The sequence below is a fragment of the Vulpes lagopus genome, chromosome 7 (genome assembly GCF_018345385.1).
Source record: "Vulpes lagopus strain Blue_001 chromosome 7, ASM1834538v1, whole genome shotgun sequence".
NCBI lineage: Eukaryota > Metazoa > Chordata > Mammalia > Carnivora > Canidae > Vulpes > Vulpes lagopus.
The window spans coordinates 9,492,311-9,506,006 of NC_054830.1; positions in this window are offsets into that span (position 1 = coordinate 9,492,311).

Sequence of the window (13,696 nt, forward strand, 5' to 3'; positions counted from 1 at the left end):
GAGGTATTGGAGATAATGAAGAGAACAGAGTTGCTAAGGAGACATGAAAAAACATGAGAAATCTTCATGATATGAATTCGTACCTAGGGGCCAGCCCATCCCACCTGTGCTTATTCTAAGGCAGGGAATAAAAATACAATTTCTCTGCTAAAAAAAAAAAAAAAAAAAAATCCAGGTACATTATGTTAAGAAAAATAAGCCAGACACAAAAGGACAAATGTTGCATCATGCCACTTAAACGAGGGCCCTAGATGGGTCAAATTCATACAGGCAGAAGAGAGGATGGCAAGTGCCAGGGGCAGGGAGAGGGGAAGGGGAGTCAGTGTTTCACAGGGACAGTGCTTCAGTCTGGAAGATGGAAAAGTTCTGGAGGTGGATAGTGGTGATGGTTGCATGACATGAGCATACTTCGGTGCCACTGAACTGTACACTTAAAAACGGTTTCTTTTTTTAAAAAGACTTTATTTATTTATTCATGAGAGACACATGAGACAGATTTTATTTATTTATTCATGAGAGACACATTTATTCAGAGAGAGGCAGAGACACAGGCAGAGAGAGAAGCAGGCTCCATGCAGGGAGCCCGATATGGGACTCGATCGATCCCAGGACCCCAGGATCATGACCTGAGCCGAAGGTAGACGCTCAACCACTGAGCCTCCTAAGTGCCCCTTAAAAATGGTTTCAATGGTATTTTCTATGTTATGATATTTTACTACAATAATAATAATAATAATAATAATAATAATAATAAACCAAGAGTCACCTAGGTGGTTCAGTCAATTGAGCAATTGACTCTTGGTTTTTGGTTAAGGTCATGATTTTAGGGTCATGGGATGGAACCCCATGTCGGCTCCATGCTCAAAGCACTCTGCTTGGGATTCTCTCCCTCTCCCTCTGCTCCCCTCCTCCCTCTCTCTCAAATAAATAAATAAATATTTTTTAAAAATCCAGGTAGAAAGAAATTGTTTCAGGCAAGAACCATCAGTAGATGCTAAAATTAGTGATCAAAAGTGTAATAAGAAATGAGATATTTGCAAAATCTCAAAGCATCTCTCCCCCTCCACTGGACCAGTAATATATTACTAATTACACAGTGAAGACACCTAGTAACCACCACCTTGACCTCTCTGTTGCAGCTCTCTTATTTTTTTTTTATTATTTTTTTATTTTTTTATTTATTTACGATAGTCACAGAGAGAGAGAGAGAGGCAGAGACACAGGCGGAGGGAGAAGCAGGCTCCATGCACCAGGAGCCTGATGTGGGATTCAATTCCGGGTCTCCAGGATCGCGCCCTGGGCCAAAGGCAGGCGCCAAACCGCTGCGCCATCCAGGGATCCCTGTTGCAGCTCTTTTAGATAATATTGGAATTAAACCAGTCTGTCCACTAGATATGAGTATCTCATCAATATTAATTTCCTGATTTTGGTCCTCATACTCTAGTTTTATAAGGGGTTACCATTTGAGAAATCGAGGTGAATGATATATGAGAACTCTTTGTGCTATGTTTTTTAATCTTATTGAGGGGAAATTCACATAACATAAAATTAACCTGTTCAAAGTACACAATTCATACAGTACATTCACAATGTTGTGCAATCAATGCCTCCATCTTGTTCCAGAACATTTCCATCCCCCAAAGAGAAACCCCGTGCCAAAAAAAAAAAAAAGAAAAGAAAAGAAAAGAAACTCCGTGCCCATCCCCCTTCTCTCCCTGCCCCTGTCTCTATAGATTTTCCTACTGTGGACATTTCATCTAGAGAATCCTACAAGGGCACCTGAGTGGCTCAGGGGTTAAGCATCTGCCTTTGGCTCAGGTCGTAATCCCGGGGTCCTGGGATGGAGTCCCACATCTGGGTCCCCGCAAGGAGCCTACTTCTCCCCCTGCCTATGTCTCTGCCTCTCTCTGTGTGTCTCCCATGAATAAATAAAATCTTTAAAAGAGAGAGAGAGAATCCTAGAATATGTGAGTTTTTATGTCTGACTTCCTTTACCCACCCCTCCACTGTATGATCTCCCACATTTTGCTCATCCATTTATGGACATTTCCACCTTTCAGCGACCTTGAATAATGCTGTTGTGAACATTTGTGTACAGTTTTTGTTTCCAACATACTTGTTTCCAACTTTGTGAGGTATATACCCCATGAACGGAATTCCTTGTACTATTTTTACAATGTTTTTGTAAGTCTTGAGATCACTTCCAAATAAAATGTAAAATCATCGTCTTTGTCATCATCCAGGTAGGGTTGGTGAATAAAATCACACTTATGGAGCAAATTAAAAGGAAGGGGTAAGTAAAAGGTTTTCTTCTGAAGCAACGTCTAAAAATCCAGCTGCCGCGACAGATCTCCTGTGCCCTCCTGTGGGCACCATGCGCTAGAGTCCCAGCATGGCTCTGAGTCCGCCTGATGAGAACCACAGGGGCTCTGAGCCTTTTGAGGCCGGAGCATCTGATCCAGCGGTGCGATTCCAGGCAGCAGGAGGGCGAGGAAGCTGGGCCCACACAGCAGCAGAGAGTGAAAGGCTGGATGATACGGGCGACTTACAGCACAATGCGGTTTACACGAATGGTTTGGAGAGCTTCCTGGGGGCTCCACATAACCCTCTGTTTTGATCCTGGTGGTGGTTATGTGGGTAAATACATGTGTAAAAATTCATCAAGAGCTATGCTTAAGATTTATGTATTTATGGACCTAAGGTTTAGCACTGCAAGCTTTTTCTACCCCTGCGATTCTTCCCACGTCCAGCTAACTGCCCCTCTTCAGTGTCCAAAGCTTTCTGTCCACACTTAAATTTGCCATGATTATATATACCAAGAGTTGGCAAGCTTTTTTCTTTAAAGGTCCAGGGAGTAAATATTTTCAGCTTTGGGAGCCAGATGGTCTCCACCACAGTGATTCAACTCTGCCCTTGTAGTGTGAAAGTAACCAGACAATACATAAACAAATGAGCATGGCTGTGCTCCAATAAAACTTTATTTACAAGCACAGGTGGGGGGCCGGATTTGGCCCTGGGGCCATAGTTTGCAGGCCTCTGGTATATTATACCATGTTTTAATTGCTTCATCTGTCTCCTCTACCAAGTGTAACTACCTTGAGGGCAAGGGCAAGTTTTTCCATCCCTGTGTCTTCACCATCTGGTCTGATGCCTGCACAAAATAAATGATTGTCCATAACAAATCAATGGGTGATTTAATTAATTATTTGCTCAGCTTGCACCTAAGTGAGAAGTAGAAGAAAAGCAAAGTTAAGTAGTAGTATAAGGGTGTGGCAAAAAATGCAACCCCCACCCTATGCATACAACACCTTCCAGGTAGCCCCCAAACTATAGGAGTGCTGGTTACTGCATTCAACATGTTTCCTGAGTGCAGGGTTTTCTTTTGGGGTGATGAAAATGTTCTGGAACTAGATAGAGGCAGTAGTTGCACAATACCATGAACGTCCTAAATGCCACTGGATTGTTCATCTTAAACTGGTTAATTTTATGTTTTGCGAATTCTTGCTTTTCTATTTTTAAAGCGGAAAAAAAAAAGAAGTCACCTACAAATTTGAAAACTTTGCTGAAAAGGAAAAACAAAGGCTCCCTCTGGCTGCTGTATGGGGAATAGACTATACTACCAGGCAAGAGGAGAAGATTGGAGGTTCCTAGATAGTGGGGCTTCTATCATTTTACTCCTGTTCTGTTATTGCTGAGTTATTTCTTGAAGGACACAAAATGTTTGGTCGGCGTGTTACTGCAACTGCTTAGCTTCCTTGATCTCGGGAATTGCCAAGAAATAAAGGTGGTGCCCCTGGGCAAGCTGGTGGGGTCCACAGTTTGAGGATCTGAGACAGGTACTGCCCGATGTTGGAATCTCATAGCACTGGCTAACCCTCACGGAGCGCTTGCTCTATACCAAGCATCACGTGAATCCATTTCACCTTGACCACATCATGAGCTGATGGGCTGTTTCATCATTATCTCTGTTGCAGCAGACCCTCTGGTGGCCCATGTCCCTCCCCCTAAGTTCCCTCTGGTTTCAGTGCAGGAGGACGGTTCCTACAAGCTCTGAGTCCCCTCTTGTTGACAGTATCACATCCCAAGCCTGTACCACACGTATATCCAGTTCCTCCACCCCTGCCAACTCCACAGGGCAGCCCAAAAGGGTGAGGCTAAAGAATGTGGGTGTGATGATCACAGATAATATCAACATAAAGTGGTCCAAGTCCCTGCTCTGCTGTGCTGGGTATACTTGGACTCGAGCTTGTAAATAAACCCTCGTGTGTTTGCAAAAAAAAAAAAAAAAAAAAAATCAACATAAAGCATGTCCCGTAATAGGAGACCTTCAAATAGACTGCTGTACACTGGATGTGTCTCCCCAAAATGTGCATGTTGAAAACTATCTCCCAATGTGATGACAGTCAGAGGCCAGGCCTTCAGAAGGTGATTAGTTCAGGAGGGCGGAGTTCTCGCGCATGGGATTTGGGTCCTTATGTAAAAGACAAAAAAGTAGAGGGTGGGTGCCAGAGGCTGGGGTGAGGGGGAAGGGGAGGGGAAGTATGTGTTTCCTAGGGATGGCGTTCCAGTTGAAAAGAGTCCTGGGGGAAAAACAAAAGAGTCCTGGAGGTGGATGGTAGGATGGAAAGGATGGCTGCAAGACAGCGTGGATGTACTTAATGCTGCTGAACTGGACACTTAAAAATTATTAAAATGGTCAATTTTATATTCTGTCTATCTTATCACAATTTTTAAAATGGATTTTCCAGGTATAAAACTGAGTCATATTTCTGCAAACAACTGAGTTAAAAAAAAAAAGAGCATAACTTCAATATAATTGTGAAATAACATCAAGGACATTCTACAAAAAACCTGGTCAGGGGCAGCCCCGGTGCGCAGCGGTTTAGCGCCGCCTGCAGCCCAGGGCATGATCCTGGAGACCCGGGATCGAGTCCCACGTCAGGCTCTCTGCATGGAGCCTGCTTCTCCCTCTGCCTGTGTCTCTGCCTCTCTCTCTCTCTCTCTTTCTCTCTCTGTCTCTATGAATAAATAAATAAAATCTTAAAAAAAAAAAAAACCTGGTCAGAATTCTTCAAAGATGTTAAGATCACGTAAAGCCTGAGGGACTTCATGGACTGGCAGAAACGAGCACGTGTGATAACGAAGTGGAAGGTGATGTCCTGGACGGGCTCCCAGACCAAATGAAGGAGACGGAGGAAACTAGTAGGAAACCTGGTGAATTCTTAAGAAGGTCCATAGCTGAGGTACCTGGGTGGCTCAGTGATTGAGCGTCTCTGTTTGGCTCAGGGCGTGATCCTGGGGTCCTGGGATTGAGTCCCATATCGGGGTCCCCACAGGGAGCCTGCTTCTCCCTCTGCCTATGTCTCTGCCTCTCTCTCTATGTCTCTCATGAATAAATAAATAAATAAAATATTTTCTAAAGTCCATAGTTTAGTTAGTTGTGTTACACCACGTTGATTTCTTAGTTTCAATAACCATCCTCTGGTTACATAAGACGTTAACATGTGGGCGACTGGGTTAAAGGGCATGCTGATCTCTCTGGACCCTCCTTGCACCTTTCCCATAAATCTAAAATTATTTCAGAACCGAAAGTTTAAAAAGAAAGACTCCAGGGGATCCCTGGGTGGCGCAGCGGTTTGGCGCCTGCCTTTGGCCCAGGGCGCGATCCTGGAGACCCGGGATCGAGTCCCACGTCGGGCTCCCGGTGCACGGAGCCTGCTTCTCCCTCTGCCTGTGTCTCTGCCTCTCTCTCTCTCTTTCTCTCTCTCTCTCTCTCTGTGTGACTAATAAATAAATAAAAATTTAAAAAAAAAAAAAAAAAAAAGAAAGACTCCAGGTTTCGACCCTCCACCCACTGGATAAATGTCCGCACCTCCAGCTTTCAAGCGGACGCTGTTGGGAGAAATCTTTATCCTGTGACCCACAGCAGTGACCCTGGTAACACACCTTCCCTTGGATTTTCCTCCTTCTTGGTCACAGTTTCCCAACTCTCTCACTCCCACTCCCGGGGTCACCTCTAAAGAGGACCACTCCCCAACCAAACCATAGTGAGGCTTCTCTGCACTCTCTTCCCAACTAGGCCTTGCCCTTGGCCTGCTGAGCCCAGTTTAATAAGAATCCCCCCACCCTTGACACCTAACCGAGTTCCTGCTAATAACTGACCACCCACAGATTCCCCATGCTGCCCATTGGCTGTAAATCCCTAGCAGTTCCTCTGCATCAGGAGTCAAGTTCAATCTCTCTCCCTCCCTGATTGCAATAATCTCAAATAACGTCTTCCTTGCCTGTTTAACATCGCCCCATGTGACTTTTCCTTGGCAGCTCCAAAATAAAAAACCTGAACCAAGTTCTTGTGTCAGTGGAACCCGAACTAAGCTAAACCTCATTTAACAAATGAAGAAAACAAGGCACAGAGAAGTTAAGGAGCTCTCCCAAGGGCACACAGCCAGGAAATGGAAGAGAGAGAGCACCAACCAGATGGCCCAGCAGCAGCATGTGCCCTCTCGATGACCCCACTATCCCACCTCTAAGAGTTAAAGGATTTTCTATTTTAAATTTCACCGACTTAGACGCAGAATCACATCCCCATAACTCCCTGATACAAACCCAAACAACATTCTTCTGCCAACTTATTTGAATAACGTGTGTAAGGCAGAGAAAAGTGACAGCTTGAAACTATTCTAATTTTACTTACAAATAATTGAGGTTGATTCATGCTGTTTTCTACAAGACCTTCCCAGAAAAAAAAAAAGGATAATCTGATTGGTGTTACAGGATGCCAACTTTGTCACATCTATCTCTTACAACTTCTACAATTCTCCCTCGAAAGCAACACTCAGAAGCAGTCAGCGGCAAAGCTAGAGTAGTAAATGAGGGAAATTCCAAGAAAGGAGAAAGTTCACTTTCTAAAAAAGTTGGAGAAAAAGGGATGCCTGGGTGGCTCAACAGTTTAGCGCCTGCCTTCGGCCCAGGACGTTGATCCTGGAGTCTCGGGATCAATTCCCGCATCGGGCTCCCTGCGTGGAGCCTGCTTCTCCCTCTGCCTATGTATCTGCCTCTCTCTCTCTCTCTCATAAATATTTTTTTTTAAAATATGGAGAAGGAAACTTGCATGTTCAGTGTTATGAAGTTCACTAATAAGCCAAGAAAGAAAGGAAGGGAGAGGAAGGGAGGGAGGAAAGAAAGAAAAGCTAAGTTGGTATAACAGACATCCCCAAAATGTAGCAGTTTAAAGAACATAAAAGTATGCATATGTCAGAGGATGTGCCTGCAGAGCCCCTCTTGTCCTGCAGGACCCATATTCTTTCCATTTTCTTGATCTGCTACTATGTTCAACTCCTAGGGCTTTTGGATCAGATGGCCACATGCTAGGTGGCTTAAAACATCAGGAATTTCTTCCCTCAAAGTTTTGGAGGCCAAGAGTCTGAAGTCAAGGTGTCAGCAGGGCTGTGCTCCCTCCAAAAGCTCTAGGAGAGGATCTTCCTGCCCTCTTCCAGCTCCTGGGGGTTCCTTGGACCGTGGCCACATCTACTTCAACCTCTTCCTTCGGGTTTCCTATGGCTTTCTTCTCTGTTTCTCTCTGTAGTGTCTTCTTATAAGAACTCCAGTCATATCGGATTAGAACACCCTCTTAAAGACTTCCATCTTAACTCTATGATACCTGCAAAGACCCTAATTCCAAACTACTGAAATAGTTTTACTTACAACACTTTAGACACCAAATTGCAGGGGGCATTTTCCCACACCAACAACCAATTTTCTAATTCTTCAGGCATCAATTGGGTGTCCGAGAATTCAATTGAATTCTGACGCTAATTACCCAGAGTTTGCATCAGACCCCATGGGTTAAGGGCTGTCCACACTTCAGATGCCAATCACAAGTCCCGAGCCTCCCATACTTCTGACTATCTGTCTAGAAATCTAGGAGTTCCTGCCATCCCCTTCTTGTGTTCAGTAATTTGCTGGAACAGCTCACATAGCTTGGGGAAAATGATTTAGTTACTATTATTGGTTTGCTATAAATGATATTATGGGGGAAACAAATGGTCCCAGATGAAGAGGTACACAGGGTAAAGTCCAGAAGGTTCCCAAGGGCAGGAACTTATGTCCTGTGGAGTTGGGGTACACCATCCTCCTGACACATGCTTGTGTTCCTGAACCCAGAAGCTCTTCAAACCCCATAATTTAAGGGGTTTTATGGACGTTTCATGACATAGGTATAATGGATTAAAGCATTGGCCATTAGTGATGCCTCAACCTCCAGTCCCTCTTCCTTCTCCAGAGGTCAGGGGAATAGAGCTGAAAGTTCCAACCCTGTCATCATGCCTTGGTCTTTCTGGCAACCAGCACCCATCCTGAAGCTACCTAGGAGCCCCCACCACCAGTCATCTCATTAGATTACAAAAGATATTCATCATTCTAGAGATTCCACAGGTTCTTAGATAGGTCTGGTGTCAGGAACAAGGGACTAAAATCAAATATTGTAACAAAAGATGCTCCTATCACCCCAATCACTCAGGAAATCATATGGGCTTTAGAAGCTCTGTGCCAGGAACTGGGGACAACGACCAAATATCTTGGATATCCAAATATCTTTGGATCACAAAACCACAGTCACATTCTTGGGTACTAGGGGTTAGGACTTCAACAAATCTTTTTGAAAGACACAACACATAATAGCTGTCACCTAGGGCATTGTCCCCACTGCAGGATTGGTGCTGGGCTGGAAGGATATCCATGTTCTAGGTCCAGGAAACTGGAAGAAAGCACAGAGGAGCATTATATCTGGTGTTTTGAAGTTCACACTCCAAAATGCCACACCTCATTCACCATTGCTCATTTTCCACCAGAAAGACAGTGTCCCATGGCCACCCCTGGGCAACGGAAGGGAAGGTGGCCTCCAGATGGGCTGCCAGGTAAGCAGCAACAGCACCACTGCTGTGGAAGCAAAGCAAACAAAAACAGATTTTGGGAAGATAGCTGCCATCTTTACCACTAAGGGTTAAAAAGGCAATAATTGAATAAACTCAAATTTGTGGATCACTTTTTAATTTTTTTTTATTTTGAATAACTAGATTTGCAGAATAGTGCCCAGAAAATACTGAGAGTCTCCTCCAATCCGTGGCAGTTCCTTGATTTTTCTCTTAAGATTACTAGTGACTGGGGTGCCTGGGGTGCCTGGGTGGCTCAGTCAGTCACGCATCTGCCTTCAGCTCAAGTCATGATCCCATAGTCCCAGGAACGGGTCCCACACCTGGCTCTCTGCTCAGCGGGGAGTCTGCTTCTTCCTCTGCCCCCCCCAGCTCATTCTCTCTCCCTCTCTCTCTCTCTCTCTCTCTCTCTCAAGTAAATAATATCTTTAAAAAAATATTGGTGATATATTTTGTAGAATGTCCCTCAAGTTGGTTTGTTTGATGTTTGCATCAATTTTTATAATAGCATTTAAATTTTATTTCCTTTAAAATTAACTGTCTCTTGCTCATAACAGGTTAAATGATAGGCATGCTTTCCACATCTTTCTAACAGCAATAAGGTGTTGACACTAACATTTCTACACTCTCGCCTCTTTTTTCTTTGGCTATATACTTTTGTGCAGCTTCCTGGAAATAGTAGTGATTTGTGAAGCAAGAGGTAAGATATTTTTACCTTAGCTACAGGTTGAGGGAGGGGGCATCACAAGTTCTGAGCACTGTGCTAAGAGTTTCACATATGTTGCTCCCATTTACCCTCAATGTACCCTGTGAAAAGTGTGTGAGCCATTTTGCAGATTAGAAAAACTCAGGCTGAGTGGTAACATAATTTGGGATCACACAGTCAGTAAGTGGCACAGGCAAGGTTTGAATCCTGGCTTCTCCACTATGCGGTGCTGCTTATGAAATATAACAAGACTCTTCTTCATCAACCAAAAGCCAAGCACCTTATGTCTGCTATGTTTCTTTAAAAAAATGTGATGACCCAGTCCTCATCTTCAATCCACTCTCTCCTTATTCCTTTTAGTAATAGAACCTCCTGAATTTTAGGGGAAGGGGGAACACATAGCCCCCAGCTGTAAGTACATTTCCCAGGAAACCTTGCAGCCAGGTGTAGCTATGTGACTATGTTTGAGTCAACAGGATCCCAGCAAACATGAGAGAAAATTTGGAGGTCATCTTCTTAAACACAAGCTACTTGCCCTAACTTCCTCTTCCCTCTTCCTGCTGGTTGGAACTTTGAAATGGAGGCAAGCAAGCTCTTACCATATAGGTGAGGACAACGCCTAGGGGACAAAGGAACAACAAGATGAAAGGAATCTAAGGCCCCAGATGACCTGAGGGAGCCCAGAAAGAGAATTAATACCCACTCCTACATGACTTTCTTTGCACTATGTTTAATTTTAACCAAAGACTTGGGTCCACATGATATGTGACATCCATTAAATGGAATGACACACTAAAAAAGTTTGTTATAAGCATTCTATAAAGCCCAAAGCCATGCAACCGGTTACTGTTAAATTATGTGCAGTAAGGCACACACGGAAACTTCCCAACTTCATGCAAATAGAAAAAGGCACCCCCTCTGACAAACTAGAAAGTGCATTGTCCTCCAACTTGAGGGACACAGCAATGCAGATTTCAGCCCCTGAAATTCTGAGGGATTCCCATGCCCTCAGCCAGGCACAACTGCACAGCCAACTATACACAGTGGTTTATGTCTAAATGCAAAAAAAGGGGGGCAGGGACGACTTGCTTCTCCCTCTGCCTAAGTCTCTGCCTCTCTGTGTGTGCCTCTCATGAATAAACTCATAAAAATCTTTAAAAGCGGGGGGGGGGGGGGAGGTAGGTCTTGTATCTAAATGAATTTTCCATAAAGTGAATAGCTGTCAGTGCACTGAGGACGTTTTCTATTTAAAGAAATTCTGCTACGAGCTCCTTTGCAGAGCAGAGGCTGCTTTTCTAATGGAATTAGTCACCCCTGAGTCATTTCTGCAAAATTCGGATTCGTGATTTGGACTAAGCAAGATCTGGCCGGAGAAGTCAGATAAATTATAGACGCCGTTAATAAATTATAGAGTACTCAAAGGCAAAAGAGGAAAGAAAAAGGGACGTATGAAGGTGAAGGGGATGGACTGGGGCTGGTTCCTCAAAGTGGTCGCCACCTGCACCGAATCGTGGCCGCCCGGGATCCGCCCGCCCGTGGTGGGCATTTAATTAACCGTAGAGACTCCTGGAGACAGGAAATCAGCTGTTGTCCAATTGGAAGCGGATGAACGAAGGGACGAGGAACAACCCGGAGAAGCTTCACGGAGTTTAGGCAAAAGTCCGCGGAGTTCCGCCAAAAGAACGAATAGGGGCAACTGGTCGCCTTCTCGCCCCGCCCCGGTTGCCCGGGCAACCGCGCCGGCGTCAGGGCGAAGCCGCGAGCGCGCGCGCATGCGCCTCGGAGCCAGCCACGGGCCCCTAGCTCCGGGCTAGGCTGTTCCCGCCCCCGCCGCCGGGAGCTATGCGGAGCGCGTAGATGGGATCGCAGAGGCGCTGGAGGGAGGAGCTCGTCTGGGCGCCCGGGGCGGGGGGGGGGGGGGGGGGTGCTGGGCGCCCTTCCGGGAGCTCTGGAGAAGACACCCCCCCCCCTTTCAGGCCAGCCCCTTCCTTCAGAGCTGCAAGACTGGTCCAGTTCTCTGGGCCCCTCCGGCCTCAGTTTCCCCCATTTGTAGAACATAAGTTCACAGCCCCTATCCCAGAAGCCGAAGAATTAGAAAACTGAAAGCAAGGCGGGCTCCGTGGGGAGCGCTCGCGAGGCCCTTGTGGCAGGAGTGATGGGGTGAAGGGCCCTCCCCAAACAGCCTTAGAAGGTGGGTGGCATCATTCTCCCTATTTTTACAGGGAAGTTAATTGAGGCCGTGAGAAGTGAAAGGACCTGCCCAAGGGATTCGGCTAGTGCCTAGCAGGACTAGGAGGAAAAGGTGCCCATCTTGGGGTAACCCCCATGGAGAATCTGGGGGTGGGGTGAGCCATTGTGGTTTGGCAGGGGTGGGGAGGAGAGCAGGAAATAGCAGCCCAGAATGCACTGGACACCACCTGGACCATAATCAGGATGAGAATTAGGCCCAAAGATACTGACCTTTGTTTGTTTGTTTGTTTTTTTAATTTTTTTTTTTATTATTTATTTATGATAGTCATACAGAGAGAGAGAGAGAGGCAGAGACATAGGCAGAGGGAGAAGCAGGCTCCATGCACCGGGAGCCTGACGTGGGATTCGATCCCAGGTCTCCAGGATCGCACCCTGGGCCAAAGGCAGGCGCCAAAGCGCTGCGCCACCCAGGGATCCCAGATACTGACCTTTGAAACAGTGCCTTTGCTGGTAAATTCTTCAGCCCACTTGGCATCCCCCACCATGATCAAGACAACCCACCTGAGCTTCCAACCTGAGCTCTCATTTTGGGTTTTGTGCCTCTACTGCAGAGTCTCTCAACATCAGTACCAGTGGCATTTGAGGCCAGATCATTCTCGGGGGGGGGGGGGGGGGGGGGGGGGGGGGCGGGGAGGGGCTGTCCTGTGTACTGTAAGCATATCCAGCCTCTACTCACTAGATGCCATGAACGCTACAATCCTCAAGATCTCACAGCCAAAAAATATTTCCAGACATGGCCAAATGCTCCCTGGGGGGCAAGAAGCCAGTTGAAAACCACTGACCAGAGCCGAAAATTAAAAGCGGTTATCGCTAAATAGATTTTAAATTCTCTCACCATTGTTCTGTGCTCCAAAGTATTTGCTATATTAATTCTCTCTCTAAATGATAAGCAGATTCTTAAAATCGCCGGTTTTCTGGAAACTAGTCCAGTTGGAGTTTATGAAACAAGAGGTGATTGTCACAGAGTGGACCAAGCATTGGCCAAGATAGGAAACCTTGGGTCTGTCCCCATTTCTGCCATCACAGGCCCTATGGCCTTGTCACTTAACCTCCCTGGACTCCTTTTTCCCCTCTGTCAGATGAAAATAGTGAGATGATTTCTAAGGATCTGGAAGTGCTCAGATTCTTTTTTTTTTTCTTTAAGATTTTATTTATTTAAGGCGCATAAGCATGAGCTGGGGAGAGGGGCAGAGGAACAAGCAGACTCCCTGCTGAGTGCAAAACATGATGCAGTGCTCCATCCCAGAACCCTGAGATCATGACCTGAGCCAAAATTGAAATTAAGAGGCTGATGCTTAACCAACTGAGCCACCGAGGCACCCTGGTAGTGCTCAGATTCTGACAAGATCCTCCCTCTCCCCTGGCCTTTTGGGGTTATTAAAGCCCCCACCTCCCTCCCGGTGTCCTCTTCACCTCCAAATGTCTTTTGTTACTTCTCTCAGCCTCCTGGCCTGGTCCCTCAGACACATCTTTCAGAGTCAATTTTTCCAGGCTGTTGTTACCACTCAGACAAATTCATTATTATTCCAGATTCTAACAAGTAAATTATGGTGGTGTTTAACACAGCAGTGGCAGGGGCTTGTTTGTGGGAAATTGCGGTATTTAAGCACAAGACACCCTGGTGTTTCCGTGAGGAAAAATAAAATGAAATTAAACACCGGCCTTGTAAAATGCTCCATGATGTGGAGCTAAATTATAGGAATGTCCCAAGCATCCACATAAATTATTCTGACCTAGCTTGTGTTCATAGGAAACGTCATAGATCATCCCTTTAGTTAATTCTCTTGTACATTTCTGTGTACAATGCAGT